This window comes from Schistocerca nitens, chromosome 3, assembly GCF_023898315.1.
Source record: "Schistocerca nitens isolate TAMUIC-IGC-003100 chromosome 3, iqSchNite1.1, whole genome shotgun sequence".
NCBI lineage: Eukaryota > Metazoa > Arthropoda > Insecta > Orthoptera > Acrididae > Schistocerca > Schistocerca nitens.
In genome coordinates this window covers 275,431,888-275,448,064 of record NC_064616.1, presented here as the reverse complement: position 1 = coordinate 275,448,064, position 16,177 = coordinate 275,431,888, and the positions used below count along the sequence as shown (strand labels likewise).

General features: G+C 44.4%; 1 protein-coding gene and 1 non-coding gene across 7 annotated transcripts in view; one reads left to right on the top strand and one right to left on the bottom strand.

Annotated features, from left to right (window-relative positions):
* LOC126248243 (ribosomal protein S6 kinase 2 beta) overlaps nt 1–16,177 on the bottom strand; it is a 634,112-nt gene that overhangs the window by 405,092 nt on the left and 212,843 nt on the right. Inside the window, exon 1 of one of the 6 annotated variants that reach the window (XM_049949092.1) lies at nt 135–214. The exons of the other annotated variants lie outside the window; for them this stretch is intronic. The gene's annotated coding sequence lies outside the window, so the exon portion shown is untranslated. Of the gene's footprint in view, nt 1–134; nt 215–16,177 lie in introns of those variants that run through there. 6 annotated transcript variants of the gene reach the window in all.
* Nucleotides 14,969–15,043, top strand: Trnat-ugu (transfer RNA threonine (anticodon UGU)). Its single transcript has one exon. It is a non-coding gene; the product is annotated as a tRNA-Thr (tRNA).

Genomic DNA, 16,177 nt, shown 5'->3' with positions numbered 1-16,177 from the left:
AATGAGTACCAACCGGCTGCTGCAACCGGCTCCTCGGATGCTGACGCGGCAACACTATCGTTAACTGCATTTTCTGAAGATCACTTCTACATCAAGTCGAAAGCGATCATTAATAAAATATTACTGCAACTTACATTTGTTTTAATCCAGTTTCTCGGAGCGCCTGGAAGAAAGTAGCCTGCTGCTGTGCTCGAAACTCTCGCAAAATTGGAGCTTCAGTCCAATGCTAAAACAGAACAACATCAAAGACTGGATGTTTTTGAGGTCATGTGTTGTACTAAAAATCTTGCAGAAAAAAAAAGCACTTGCACATACCTTGCAGGCATCACAGAAATGAATCACAAAGATGACACGTTAAGCTGCGGACAGGTGAAATTAAAAGCACTTACACATGAGCTTTCAGACTCAGCCTTCGTCCGGCCTGCAGGAGTTGGTCATGTGTGCTTAAGGCGTGCTTGCTCGTGTACATGAATGGTGTGTATTTCTCTATTTCGGACGAAGGCTGTGGCCGAAAGCTTAAGTCGAAGTGCCTTAATTGTGCCTGTCTTCAACTTAACGTGTCGTCTTTACGGTAAGTGGCAATATATCTTTTCCTACATTCTTTTATTCCTTCCTGAAGTTTCCACTGCTTCATTACATCATTCACAAATTGTTTTTGAGGAAAACATCGGTTGCAGAAGCAGAGGTCGGAGTATCACAATCTTTACAAAAATTCAGAACGCTCTGTTATCGGAGTGAACAAATAACACACTGGAATCCAATACGGGAAAGTCAATGAACAACTGGATCATTTCGATGTTTCTCGATTACTCGATTTTGTTCGAGATTCCTTGCCATAAAAGCAATCTACAGAGTATTATGAGATTTTCAAGAGTTTAGGTGCCATCTTGCGGAGCACCATGTGGTGGAGTATCTTCCTGCGCTCCTGGGGGCTAACCACGATGCAAGGTGGATGGCGAAAGCTATTTTTTGCTTGACAATGTTTGTGTTGCGTGATAAACTTTATCTACCATCGCAAGAAGAGATGCAATTTTGTGATATTTGTATTTTGCGCGTCAACGCTGTTGCACAGCAACCCTGTTTCCGGGTGCACTAACAAATTTCCGAAGCTATGGCTCGACATTGACGGTAAAGGATCACAGTTCTACTTAGATTGTGTGTCACAATCATAATCCTGAGCTCGCGAAGAGTGCAAATATGGCAAATACTGGGCGGTACTGTTAACACAATAGCACACAGAGAGCAGAGGCATAGCAAGGAGCATGAATGGTGCAGTATGACAGCAGACAGAACGTCGCTCTGCAAACTCTACCATACGGAGTAATAGCATGCAACATCCGAGCTCCGACGCTCCACGGCCTTCTAGTACTGATGTGAAATGCAGAGGGAGGGAAAACCGTAACTGCAACACTACCGTGCGGACAGGACCAGTGACACCACTGGTTAAACGAGGGCAAATGGCCGCATTACCTGCTATAATGACGTCATGTCTGGCTTTAAATACCCCTGTTTCAGCCATCTCGTCCTCAGTGTCTGGTCATTCTCCCTGCATCAGCGATCCCGATGGAATGACAGTCTCAGACTCTGATGACGAACGGTGTTGCGCTGCTTGCTGCATGACTGAAGTGTCCAGCCTGGCAGCTGTAGTTGGACTTCACCACTCCGGGCTGCTGCTAGCAACCGGTCACCGCCGTGACTGATCGAAGATGCGGACCTACCGGGACTTTCTCTGGTGAAGCGCCAAACCGACTGACTGCAAGCTGCCATATTTTGGTTGCTCGGTGGGCATCCGAAAGCCACCTCCCAGGCTGTGCGTGTACCATATTCCTGGCTATACGCCGCGTTTACTGAAGGACCCCTGGGCTTCCGCCTTCACAACTACCATCCGGAAGTTGCTGTGCTTACACGCGTAAAGGCGCGACCATCTTTGAGAATGCTGAGGTCCATCGTATCTGCAGAAGCGCGTCAGCGGGCCGCCTGCTGGCTCCCGCTAAACGCACCCCGCGTCGCCATACTGTAGGTTGCGTGCCTGACCTGCCGCAAGCTACGTCAGCTGCCATACTGCTGTGACTGCGTTATCCGCCGACGCTTGAGCGAGCAGTCTGGTCCATTACTTGCGCGCCGAGACGACAATAGTTACTGCAGCAATCACATTATAAAATGTTATCACAGATACCGCTGTTCCACTGACGCCTTTGGGACTAAGAGTGTAACACTAACCACCCCTCGGAGATCGGACCCGACACTTCTAACGTCACGATTCACCTGTTTAACCTCTACGCCCAATGACCTGCTTACCCGAGGGGTGAACACTGCAGTGCGTATGTCGAAGCGTGGTTCTCTGCCCCTTCCGCAGTCAAACCGTATAATTACACCGATCAGCCAGAACATTGTGATCGCCGACATACTAACGATATAAACCAGTCCAGGCGATAGCAGTGTCACCTGGCGAGAAATGACTGCTAGTCAGACACATGCACGGTGCACATAGTATCAGTGAGGATGCTGTCCGTGTGCAGAATGGGGAAAGCGCGCCATCTATTTGAGTTTGACCCAGGGCAGACTGTGAGGGCCCAGAGGATCGCCACGAGCATTTCGAAAATTGCACGACATTTCGGGTGCTTGAGGAGTGCTGTGGTATCTTCAACACATAGCGAAACCAAGGTGAAACCACGTCCAGACATCATGGGATAGGACGGTCACTCATCATTACAGATGTCGGACGTCGTAGGCTGGGCAAACCGGTAAAACAGGAAAGATGGCGGAATTAACATCGGACTTTAATGCTGGGCAGAGTACAAGTGCGTGTGAATACACAATGCACAGAGAACTCCTACCAATTGGTCTCCGCAGCTGACGACCCGTGCATGTGACAATGTTAACACCACGAAATCGGCAACTACGACTGAAATGGGCACCTGACCATCGCCAATGGACGTTGGTGCAGTGGCAGAGCGTTGCATGGTCTGATGAATCCCGATACGTTATTTATAATGCGGGTGGGACTGCGCGAATCAGTCGTCTTCCAGGGGAACAACTCCCTGACACCTGTACTGCGGGACAGAGACAAGTTGGCGGCGGGTCCATTATGTTCTGACAAGTGAGCAACATTCACGTGGGCATTCATGCGTCCAGTGGAGCTCGTGCAGGGCACCGTGACGGCCAGGGAGTACTGTATACTGGGTGCAGAGAACGTATACCCTATCATGACGTTCGTGTATCCCGACGGCAGCGGCATTTTTCAAGACAATGCACCATGTCACAAGGCCTGGAGTCTGATGGAGTAGCGAGTTCCAATTGATGTGCTGCCCCCTCAAGTAGTCAGATCTCAATCCGATCAAACCGAACTAATGAAACGGCACTGATCTATATTTCTGTGTAACTTTTCTAGTTACAATTGTTGAGCCTATGGAAAGGAGTTTAGCATTTTGCTCACGTCGGAAAGACAAGTCACTGGCCACCCGATTTTTCTCTCAAGGTTGTGGGCCTTGTTAAAGATCGAACTTGCCATTCTGTAAAGTGATTTAGACAAACCGTGGGAAGCATGAATCGGGATAGCTAATGCAGAATTTTAACCCCATCCCTCCAGAAAAGTGTTCCATTTCCCTAGCCGCTGTGGTACCTCCCTCGGGTATACCCGGTCGAGCCTCAGCACTTTTGTAACAAAGAGAGGAGGGAGAGAGTAGAATTCATTGTACACGATATTGGGTACGTATCATCTCACTCTGAGCGTGTATATTACAAGCATTAAAGGAATGAGTAGTAATCCCGAATATGTTCCAGAATATTAAGTCTACGAACGCACTCGCTTCGCTGTTCGAGGCAGAAAGCATTGAAATGCTTCGTTGACAGTGGAAGAAACTTGAAGTAAGGAATTAGATTATTTATAATGAAAACGGAATACTATACCCGTATATCCACACAGCAAAATCACTGCAATTTTCAGTGAAATAATACGCAAATTTTTGATTCAAAATGCATTTTCAACTCTTCTTCGAACGACTCCACACAATTTAATCAACATCACCAGTCAGTGGTAAATCACAGATAAATTCGAGAAAGGAAAGTAGCCCAGGTGAGTCAAATCTGTCAAAGATGAAATCGGTTGGTGTATTGACAAACAAGTAACACGCTGTTGCTTTAGTTTAATGCAGAAAAAGTGGCACAGATGTTCACTCCACGGAAGTTAAATTTACTGTGAGTGAATACTAGCACCCAAACCTCCTCTCATACGTACCGGAGTTTTTCGCCAGAAATAAAGGTACCTACGAACATATTTCCTTCTCTACAGGAACGCCAGAGACCACGTCTGTTCTACAGTAAAATTTTGTTAGTAATTCACAGAACACTGTGGCTGAAACAACTGAGTAAAAACACGACTTGTTTACAAGACAGTACGTTAACTATTAATGTGGAAACGGGAAACTGCTACACAGGAAACAGCTGCTGAATCATAACACGAGGAAAATAAGCTGCTTACATCACGCGCACGCGACGCAACGTATCAAGAAGTGCTGTTCCACCAGTTCCCAACGCACCATTTGATGAAAAAGGAATCAGTATCAGAATATCTGATCTATCAACAGACACATTCAAAACGTGGAAACGTGGCAATTACGATACCCAGTGGAAACTTAAATTAAAAGAATGGTTTCCTATTCTGGTAGCGACAAGTCATACATGGTTCAACAGCATTAATAGTAAATGAAACAGACGAACTTCACTGAATAACGTCTCTCAATTCTCGTACTAGCTCTCTCACAGTTTGAACCTTCTATGTAGCGGGACAATCCCTTACAGAAAATAAACCAGCCGAAGACAAATATCTCGCCGTCAGCGACCCATGTGTCCTGCCTGTAAAAAGACAGCGACAGCGCAACATTCCCATAATAAACAGCTACAACAGGCGCTTGTAGGTCACTGGCGGCTTAGTCTCCGGCGGTGGTTTATGACAGAATACACCGCAGTTTATGGGCAGTGAGCCTTTACACCTTACGACGTTGCACGAAGTAAATATTCTAGACTCCTCTCTCACAGCGACGCCTCGTGTTCTCAGCCCTTCAGTGTCTAATTCAAATTCGGACTTTTAACTCACTATGGCAATGCACCGTCAGTGCCTCAGGCGTGTCTCAACTTTGTATGTGCCACTACAACATTTTATTTAACATACCAAGCAGAGATGCAACCAGGTTCAGTTTCAATTAAATTTATCTCTTGTACTCACACATATAAATGAAATGGAGATGCAAGGCAAGATTTTTCATTCGGTGGAATTTTGTCCTGTGTCAAGCATACGAAGACTTTCAACACACATCTCCGAAACGCATAAAAAACTGCGCCAGCACTGTTCTTATCTTTCTCTTCAACGGCTCATTCCCGGGGATGCATGTGTTCCTGTTAATCGCCGGTTAATCCCCACTGTGTGATTCACAGAACAATCACTTTCACTATAAATAGCTTCTGCTACTTTCACTTATGTCCGAGGAAAATCTACGTACTACTGTCAACACTCACTTTCGTCATTGCGTATTTTAATAAACATACGGTGAGGCGTGATCGACAAACAGTTACTTGTAGATAGGTCGTGTCGAATCCGCGTTCAATATGTTCTCATTCCGTACAACGATCTTCCATCAACATGTCAACCTTTTTATTTTCATCTCTTGTTTGTAAAGAATTACCATAACCTTTTTAGCGTGAGTGAGCCCCCAGTACATTTTAGCAGTGACGTGAGAATTCATTCAAAGTAATCTTATCCAAACGATTTTCTGGCCACTGTAGTCTGATTTACTGTGTACTAACGTTCCCAAATTCCACTACATTAAATTTCAGAGTGAGAGGATGGGCGGTAATCTGACTCATGATGTAAAACTAAACTAAGTGTCCGCCCCTGGTAGCTGAGTGATCAATCCTAAGGGCCCGGGTTCGATTCCCGGCCGGGTCGGAGATTTTCTCCGCTTAGGGACTGGTTTTTGTGTTGTACTAATCATCATCATTTCATCCCCATCGACGCGCAAGTCGCCGAAGTGGCGTCATATCGAAAGACTTGCACCCGGCGAACGGTCTATCCGACGGGAGGCCCTGGTCACACTAAACTGAGGTCAATACCTTCATAATACCATACCACGAATATATCAAAAAAGTTACATGTACTGATAAAGAGGAACTTGAAAGTTACTGAAGTACGCCCCAAAATTCTTGTAAATTTCATTTGAGCACAGAAGATGAATTATAAATAAAAGCGAAACGCGTCTGCTGTAAAATTCTCTTTCATTAAATTGCATTAAGCTTTCGACGGAGGAACCAATAACAACTGGTTCTTTTGAGTTGACTGAAACTATTCGATTTTTTTTGGTAGGGTTTCTACTATGCGCAAGATGGAACATCCACTCAAAACTGAAGACATATAAATGAAACGCTAAGTAACCAGATCGATGTTGTTCATCTTACGGGCACTACGTGAAAGATCGTTAGCATTAACTTTTTTAGGCAATGCTGGGGACCAACCAACAGGCCGCAGAAGTTGGAATTTGAAGAAAAATCTTCGTTAACACACTTCCTACGACTTAAAGGTTTTATAAACACAAATTTTTGCACATATGTCATGGGAACTGATTTCAAATGCTTTTACGTGACTTTCTCAACAGCATAGTGTATCTCGCAAATTCTTCCTGCCTCCTTGGTCGTCACAGTTGCCGAGAACTTTGATTGAGAAGTAGAAGCTTGACAGTGTTCTGCTCTCACTACGACACTACTTTCAATTTGTAGTGGGAAGAGTTAGGAAAAAACACAAGACATTGACGAAAATTGGAGCCTAATGATTTCTTAAAAGTGAAGGACTATTTCAGGATGTAACTGAAATGCAAACACTCGTATGCGATTCCGAACTCTACATATACGTGTAGATGAGACGAAATTAAATTAAAAACGTGTTTCTCACTGTCAGATTTAATTCAGTTCTACGGAAATAGAGGAAGAGAAGTCGGTCACGTGGCGAATGCTGCGCTGCAAGGAAGATAAAATGGTAGGCGCTATGCATATAAATGCGAAAAAATGAGCAACACGTCACAGAATAAAAGGCAGCTGGAGCGTTCAAAATGCAGCCGATAAAAACACTGTATTGTTGAAGATATAAGCTCATCGTCATTCACAGGACATTTACATTGATGAGCAGTTCTGCAGAAAGTATTAGCATTTCAGTTACCTCGGTTCAACATGTATCCTGTTGCCTAGTAGGCACAGGATCAGCCATGGGCCATGGTAATATGTTCCATGCGTGATGGCATCGGCGCTTATAAGACGCGAATGGCGTCCATTCACGCTGCATTCACGGTTGGGTCACAGCGCTGCACCCATTGTTTCAACATAACCAACATTTTCGATTGGCGGTAAGTCTGGTGATCTGTCGGGCCAGGGAGAAATGCTGAGATCCTGTGACACCAAAAAGGCACGTGTTTGTGCAGCAACATGTGGCTGTGCATTGCCTGCTAAAAATGGAGTCTAAGGTGTTGTGCAGGAAGGGTATGGCTATGGTTCGCAGGATGTCATTCACATAGGTCACGGTGTCGTGGACACGCACCGACTGTTGTTTGTGGTTGTACCCAACAGCATCCCACTCCATATGGGCTTTACTTGGCGTTGCAAGTCTTGTGGGAATGCAGTTGCTGTGATGACGCTCCCCCTGCCTGCGGCGAACCAAAACGTGGCCATCATTTTCAAACAAACACAACTTGGATTCATTCGAAAACACAATCTGATACCATTGTTGGAATCAGTGACGTCGTTCCACACACCATTGCCGTCAAGCATAATACTGCACATTCGTCAAAGGTAGGCGGAGAAGTGGACGACGCGCACGTAACCCATGCCGTAATAAACGGCAATGGACTGACTGTACGAAGTGTTCCACTGCTCCATTGTTGCGCCAGAGCCGAGGAGGACGCAGATCTGTCCTGCAATGCCATTCGGATGACGTGTCGATCTTCACTTGGGCGGTCTGGATGGTGCGACCTGATCCATTTCGTCGTGTTCTACGGCTTTTCGTGAACCATTCTGCACACACCTGTTGCACTGCCGAAACACTTAGTCCCACGCGAGCAGCAATTTCCCGGATGGATGCACCACATTCTCTCATGCCAGCAATGTGCCCTCTTTAAAACTCAAACTCACTGATTTGACGATACGGTTCGCGCATACGTCTGCGATGCATCCCGCACGTCTGCTCAAGTCACACTGATCCATTACCTTTGGTTTATAGCGACAACGAGAGGCGCAGGCACATTTTACCGGGAGGTGGTGTTGACCTTGAACCTACGGGTCGACATGGTTCAAATGATAATCATTTCGGTAGAACACACTAATGTACATGTCCTGTTAATATGAACGTCGTATCTCTAGTTGTTCAGGGTGTTTTACTTCTTCACAACATGAGTGTATATGTACTACACGAATTGAAGATGAGTGTAAAGTGATATAAATGTGTGTGCTAGATGCAGTTCCTCACATAATAAACAGAAATCCTATTTCCGCGCGCATACTCAACCGCACAAAATTGTGAAGAGTTTACGTACAACAACAACGCAGAGCCTCTACATATATGTGTGTGCGGGCGTGTTGGGAGGAAGCCTGTGGAAAGGAGATCTGTCGTATCCATTCGAGGTAAACATAACGCAATTTGAGATGGAAGGAATACAGCTGGTATAACCAATGGTCGAACTGCGACCATGCATCACTTGCCAGCAGAAATGCCATCGGATACCACTGTCAGATAGTAGGTGTGTCTAAATGCAATCACCGAAAGGGACAGAGCAGATGCGCCGAAGTCTTCATCTACGTGGTATCCATCATAGACGTCCAGCAACTTGGGTCACTGTTCACTGTTCGGAACATGTGGGAAATTTTAAAGCTGGTACCCGAACATGTACTCTTCCGCTAACCACTGGGAGATCATTCCCCTCAAAAATGATTTCAATTTCAACTATCAAACTGAGGCGTTATTACTACTAAGCGGACACCGTCTCCATCTTGTGGATGGCATAAAAATCGTATAGGACGGCACACAAACAATACTGAGAACATGAACCTACCATGTGAAGAAGTGAAGGCAGGAGAATATCAGGACTATAGCGGATCCCTATACTTTTCAGTATTTACATAGATGATGTAATTTGAGAATGAAAGCTCAGGGAAAACCCAAGAATTAAAATAAAGGAAAGAAAGCACTGAGAAAGAATGATTAAGTTGTTATTCAACATCCTGAGGACCTTGAGATACCTGTATTATGTTCAACTTATCTGCTGTGAGTATAAGATGAAAATCTCTGCACAACGGACCAAGAATATATCATTTATAGGCAGTTACACAGCTCGGACAAAAATAACCCCACATAATAAACACACAGCAAGACCACGAGAGGCCGTCAGCTCAGGGGTGCAACCACTCGCCCGGCACCTGCTTAGGGTTTGCCATACCTAGCTAAGACCTCATCGGTACACACTGAGATGTGGGTGTAGAAATAAAGAAAAAATTTAATCAGTGTAATTACTTTTTATTTAGAACCCAATTACGTGGAACTCGTTGCTGCGTAAGTACTTGGTCCAATATATTTTTCGGAATATTTCACCTTTTTCAGTAAGTCCTTTTCTCTTTTACGTACTTATAGCACTCCATGCAAGTCAGGTTGTTGTTAAACTGGCACTGTAAGATTTATTCCACAGTCCCTGGCAGAAGTATTTTTCATCATCATCATCATCATCATCATCATCATCATCATCATGTCCACTGGGCCGACATCAGTACTACGTTTAGAAAGAACCATCTTATCAAATCGCTATTAAAATGGGAGCTGCGTGATTCTTCCGCGTGGCGCTGCTTAAATAATTCCACTTTCGTACTACTGGCCACGCAACGCTATCTGTGAAACGACCTTGTCAACACAGACCTGTTGGCATAAATAAAACTGAGGCTGCATTTACATGTTAAGCTAACAGGTGGCGTTACTTCCGGACTTGAGCCAAGCTCTGAACAGTATTTTGCAAAATGGGGGCAAAATTGGGTGTTTTCGGGTTGTCGGGACACGAAGGGTCATAACGGTGACGGTCCCGATATACTGGGACGGATGGCAACCCTACACCTGCTCAGTTCCGAGCGGACGGCTCCACATAGCGATCGTTAATCGGAATTACATTCTACTTCCGCGCCACGTCCATTAGCTAGTTACCAACAGGCACAAAAGTCAAGACACCGCGGACACACTCCCAGTTCCTGGAGTTCACCCGTTCCTACGGCGGCAACATTTCCCGTAATTACGTTACAGAGCAGTTCCGTGGGTTCCGTTCAGATAACTACAGTTCCAATTTAGCAGTCGCTACTTCCGGAGTAACAACAGAAACAGTCAACTATGAGTGTGTGCGTAGTACATTCACTCATTGTTACAGTATTATGGACTGCCAAGAGACAGTGAAGTTCTTTAAATTTCATTGTGCAATCAAGTGGCATGTATGAAACTGTTACCAAAGTTAAGTACAATTTTGTGTAACACCTATCAATAAATGCTACTGCTTATTTCTGACTGTGTTGCCAGGTTTCTATTATAGTGCCGCCTTGTCAGGCGAGTGTTAAGTGGACTGTAACTAGCGTGCATACAGTCGCCATTTTAGTGAATTACAGAGAAATACGTTTTCTGCTACCACGGATGTTTGGGCTGAACCGATAGTAACATTCAGTTACAACATGCCAACAATAGACCTATTGAAACTGAATAATTACCAAGCTATATGTGGAGCAACATACAGAGCGTCACATAAGACGACGAAGTATGAAACGAACGTGAAACTGTATACAGTAATGGTTGTGTCAGTTTTGCTGTACCGCTTTAAGACATGGGCGACGAATACCAAATACCTTAGTAAGACAAGGACATCGGAAATGAGATGCCCGAAATCTGTGGAACGCTGCACGAGACTGATATATATGCTGAAGCTGACGATGTAAGCAGAGCGCTGAATATTTTAAAATGGAAGATGGAACCAACGCAAATAATGAAAGTGGTTTTCACACCTGAACAGAATGCAAGAAAGAATACTGATAGGAGTTTTAACAGAACGATTGGTACGACACACATTAGCAGACTAAGGTAACATTGGCAACAACTTTCTTAGGGGCCGGAACAGACGAATCGCTTATTCCTCGTGAAAGAGAGACGGCGGACGCTTTCTGGTTTAAAGACAATCCCGAACACACAACGAGCAATCAAAAATCTGGCAAATGGACTCCTTCGGGTGAAGTTCTGTGGGCGCGCGCGCGCGCGCTCAACTTTAAATGTACACACAGTCCACCATGTAATACTGCGTGTAACTAGGATTGTGCAGCTCTGCAGATATGCCATCTTTGACTGATCTACAATATTAGGTCGAGACTCCACCCCGAAAAACGACAGCATCCTACCACACAGAGCTCTTGTCGTGGCCTAATATACTGAAAAAGCTCAGGAGCGTCGATTCAACTTTCCTGTAGTGAATACCTTGTTCGCCTATGACGTATAGTTCTGAAATCGGTAAAGTTTGGCCAAAACCGGTGATGGGGTCTGAAGTACATATTATATCAACCACTTTTTCTCCATAGATGATATCTTTTTTTCAGTTACAGAAGAGACTATCTGTGCCACCTGCTCAGCAATGATGAACCTGCAAAGTAATCAATATGTCAGACCAATTTAAAATTTGTGCTTCGCCATGGTAGAATCCGGATATACTATTTTGGGTGAGCAAGTTACCTTAAACCTTAGCCGAGCGACTGCTCACGAAAAGCAATCTGGATTCGAATCCCGGTCTAGCACAAATTTTCAAGTTTCACGACATACAAGGTGGCGCACGAAACGTGTTACCATTTTGTTTCTGAATATAAACTTTATTGTTAATACACTCTGAAAGGAACATATACTCTGAAAGGAACATATACTACAATGAAGAGCCGTCCATGGAGATTTGCTCTACCTCAGCACATGCTCCATAGGTCCACCATTTCGTTTCGTAACTTCGTTCAAACGAACACTGAAGTTAGTGTTTAACCTACGGCATATGTCTTCCGTAATTTCACAGCAAGCTTTAAGAATAAGTCTTCTGAGCTCCATTACATCACGTGGACGTTTCGGGAAAATTTTTTCCTTCAGGTACCCCCAAAGAAAAAAGTCACATGGATTGAGGTCTGGACTATTGGGGGGTCAATTTTGTCCGTCATTGAAGCGACCTGGAAACCTGAGCGAAATGATCCGCCTGTCGAAACGCTCGTGTAAAAACTCCAACACAGTGTATGCAGTATGTGGCCTTGCTCCATCTTGCATGAACCACTGCGTGTTGAAGGGCAAGGCAGTAGCATGAAGCTGTGGAATGAAACTATTGCGAAGCATGCTCAAATAACGCTCGCTGTTCACAGTTTCTTCAAAGAAAAAGGGTCCAATAAGTCCGTGACTGGAAATTGCTGCCCACGCTGTCCTCTGAGCATAATGTTGTCGTTCATTAAGCACTTGTGGGTTTTCAGTGGCCGAAAAGTGTACATTTTGTTTGTTAACCACACTGTCTAAATGAAAATGCGCCTCGTCTGAAAATCAAACGTTGTTGAGTGTTTCTTCCCTATCCTCCGCCCACTGAGCTAACAGTAGTTTTTGCTGCTTGTGTTCTTCAGTGAGCTTCTGTGCACATGTCAAATTGTATGGGTACATATGGAGGTCACTTTTAAGAATGCGTTGAACGGAGCGTCTGGATATTCCCAGTTGCACTGCTGCCTTTTTTTCCCCGGGACTTCTCTGTACAGCAACTCGTACCGCTTCAATATTCTCCGGCGAACAAACAGGCTTAGGCCGAGGTCGCTTCGTTTCCAATACTGTTGCTTCCTGTACAAATTTATCATGCAGCCTGTGGATGGTCTTCTTGCAAGGGACCCATCGTGCGTTAAACTGTTGTCGATAACGCCTCTGAATCACAACAAGGCTCCTCTTTTCATGAAAAAGTTGCTGTGTCGTCAGTCTTCCATTGTCAGCCATTGCTGCTTGCTAGTCTCCTAGCGGCAGTATCGTGAATTACACGTCATTTCATAACTCATTTGTTTTTCCAAGCTCTGATGGTACTGCTGTAGACATCCCAACGGGATATCTAATGTGCGTCGTAAATTGTGAAAGAAACAATTGGTAACAGATTTCGTGCGCCACCCTGTACTCAAATGAATGGTACTCGCTTCATATGGATCTCACGAACACCTGTTTTACCAGAGTCGGTGATGTACCATGTGAACACAATTTGTCGTTACCTGAGCAGTGCCCAATTAACACATCAATGTTGTACAATTCTAGCATATTCTACGTTCAAGGAGAAAGAATTTAACTTGTTGATAGGTTGGCTGATTGGAGGTAAGGGCCTTAACACCGAGGTCGTCAGTCTCTCGGTCAAGGTTTCGTTCATCCGGAGGTAGTGACGTCCACGATTAATGTGCTCAAATGAGTAAAGTATGTAGACGCGGTAAAAGCGACGCACTGAAGACAATACTGATGCCAGAGCTGAGAAACGATTTACGGGGGAGTAAAAGTGTATGGATTGGCTCGGTACGTAGGTTAGAGCACACAAGCGGTCTTCCAGAGCTCAGCTCTGTCGAGAGAAACCCCTCCCCCATTCCCCAGCACCCCGATTAAGAGCGAAGACGGCTACAGAGTAATGAATGCCTTCTAGTCAAGAGATCTAGAGCAGTAAAAGAGCAAAGACTAACAACATAACGGGCATCAGTTGGACCGTTAATAATAAAGCGGGATGGGAGAAATAGTTAAGGCCGTACATGAGCATCTCTCTGAATGTGAAGGGGGCAGGCCCTACCACAGCCGTCCAATCTCCGAACCATCATAGACGGAGTGTTAAAGAGGATTATTAGAGGAGTTGCACCGAACAGCTGCTTATGATAAAGAATCTTTGTTTACGACAAACTGTTTCGGCTTGATCGCCATGATGTGACGTTCATATTAAGTCGTCAGTGGACTGTCTTACAACTGTCACTGTTCTAGTAAGATGGTAAATGGTGTCAATCTGTTGAAAATAAAATATTAATTGCGATGTGAGAGTAGTTTGACAATTCCACTATTACGACGCTGTATGTTTACAGTGATAGTGCAGATGAGCAGCGATTTTATTATCAACTAAAGTTTGTTAATATTGTCTTTGGTTGTCGCATATGTTACTTCCGATATATCTATTTTCGTCTTCTAAAAATTGAATAAAGTTTTGAGGTAGTACTTGGTCTAAATTCTGTATATTTGTTTAATATTTCTTGTGGGTATTTTCTCGAGCACATATAGATTCGTAATACTTCAACAATGTTCACTGCAAAACCTTTTTGGTATTCTGGGCAGAATCTGGAGAGCATTTTCGATCGTATCAGCGGCGTGATTTTGATTTTTTTTTTCCAAGTGTAAAAACAAACTCGACTGATTATAACTATATATGACGGTAGTACCTGTTCCCGAAATAACAGTTACCGTCAATGACCATGCAGCTTTGCTAGAAATGAAATGATAATTAAATAGACACACTAGCTGCAAGCAGGCGTTGATACACTTCATTGGGATATGTTGAAAATGTGTGCCCCGACCGGGACTCGAACCTGCTTGCAGCTAGGGTGTCTATTTAATTATCATTTCATTTCTAGCAAAGCTGCATGGTCATTGACGGTAACTGTTCTTTCGGGAACAGATACTACCGTCATATATAGTTAAAAATATGGGTTCCCGGCCTTTGACCTTCTTGTGCGAACGCACACGCTATGCCCGAACTCGTACGGGACTTGGTAGATTAATCTGCCACGAGTACTGAGTATGATGGGCAAACATCTATTAGGCGCACTACGAATGTAGTGTTGTGGACATGTTGGGAATGTGGATCTCACGGGGAGCGTGCAAGGGATAACTCCCTGCAGACGCACCATCCTCTGTGCCCGCGGTGGCTCAGATGGATAGAGCGTCTGCCATGTAAGCAGGAGATCCCGGGTTCGAGTCCCGGTCGGGGCACACATTTTCAACATGTCCCCAATGAAGTGTATCAACGCCTGCTTGCAGCTAGGGTGTCTATTTAATTATCATTTCGATTGATTATATTCGCTCTCTCTAAAGCGTTCTTTAAATGTCATGTTAAAACTTCCTGTTTAGCCAATGTAAAAGCTATTACAGCTGCCACATGTGATTTTATATATGCCTCGGTTATCACATTTCGACGCCCCATTGGTGACGGAACGTAATTTCATTCAAAGGTTGTTATTGGTTCGAAAGGCTTGTTGAATATTTGCGGCTTTAAAAAAGTGCATTAATTGTGTTGGAGATTCTACCAAGGTAGACGTGTCTCGAGTTTTATTCTGCTTTGGTGTTTTACATTTGTAGTGTAAGTTTGTGGTTATTCTGGGGTGAAAGTCATTTGTTCAGGCTATATAACGAAATGTGTTAAGTTCTTTTTCAATTGCTGGGTTTTATAACGGTAGGTTACCTAATCTATTGATCACTGAATGGGAAACTGCTAGTTTTTTTATTTGATATCTCTAGAAAGAATACCGCTTCTGGCAATATCATAAATGCCAATTCCTGTCATCCAATGGCTCATAAACTAGCATAACAAACGTGACATCCTCTTACGGCATCGTGTAGATATGATATTGAAGGGCGCGTAGTCAGTACATTTTTATCCCAGCCGTTTTCCACTCATTCCAGATAGTGGAGGCGAAACTACTCTGTCGAGTAAATCCTCAATTGCCACCACAAGGCTGAGTGCATCCCATACCAGGGGGAACACAAGGAGTACCTTCTGAGGAGACTGGGCAGAGGTCCTGGATGAGGGTTGAGAGACGCATACCAATTGGTAATCCCATCTGACGTCGGGTGTTTGGTGGTCGTTGCCCCTAACATGCAAAAAGAATAGCATATGTCGGAAGATCAGGAAATTGTCGAATTGCGAGTGCACAGGTGAGCCAAAGTTGGTACAATCACAACTGAAGAGGGAAGATATCCACTACTCGACTAGTCTGGAAGGTGCCAGTAGCCATTCTAACTCCACAATGATGGACTACGTCTAACAGTTTCAAAGCTGAAGGCATCACTGAGCCATAAATGTGGCAAGCATAGTCCAAGTGGGACTGGACCAGAACCCAGTACATG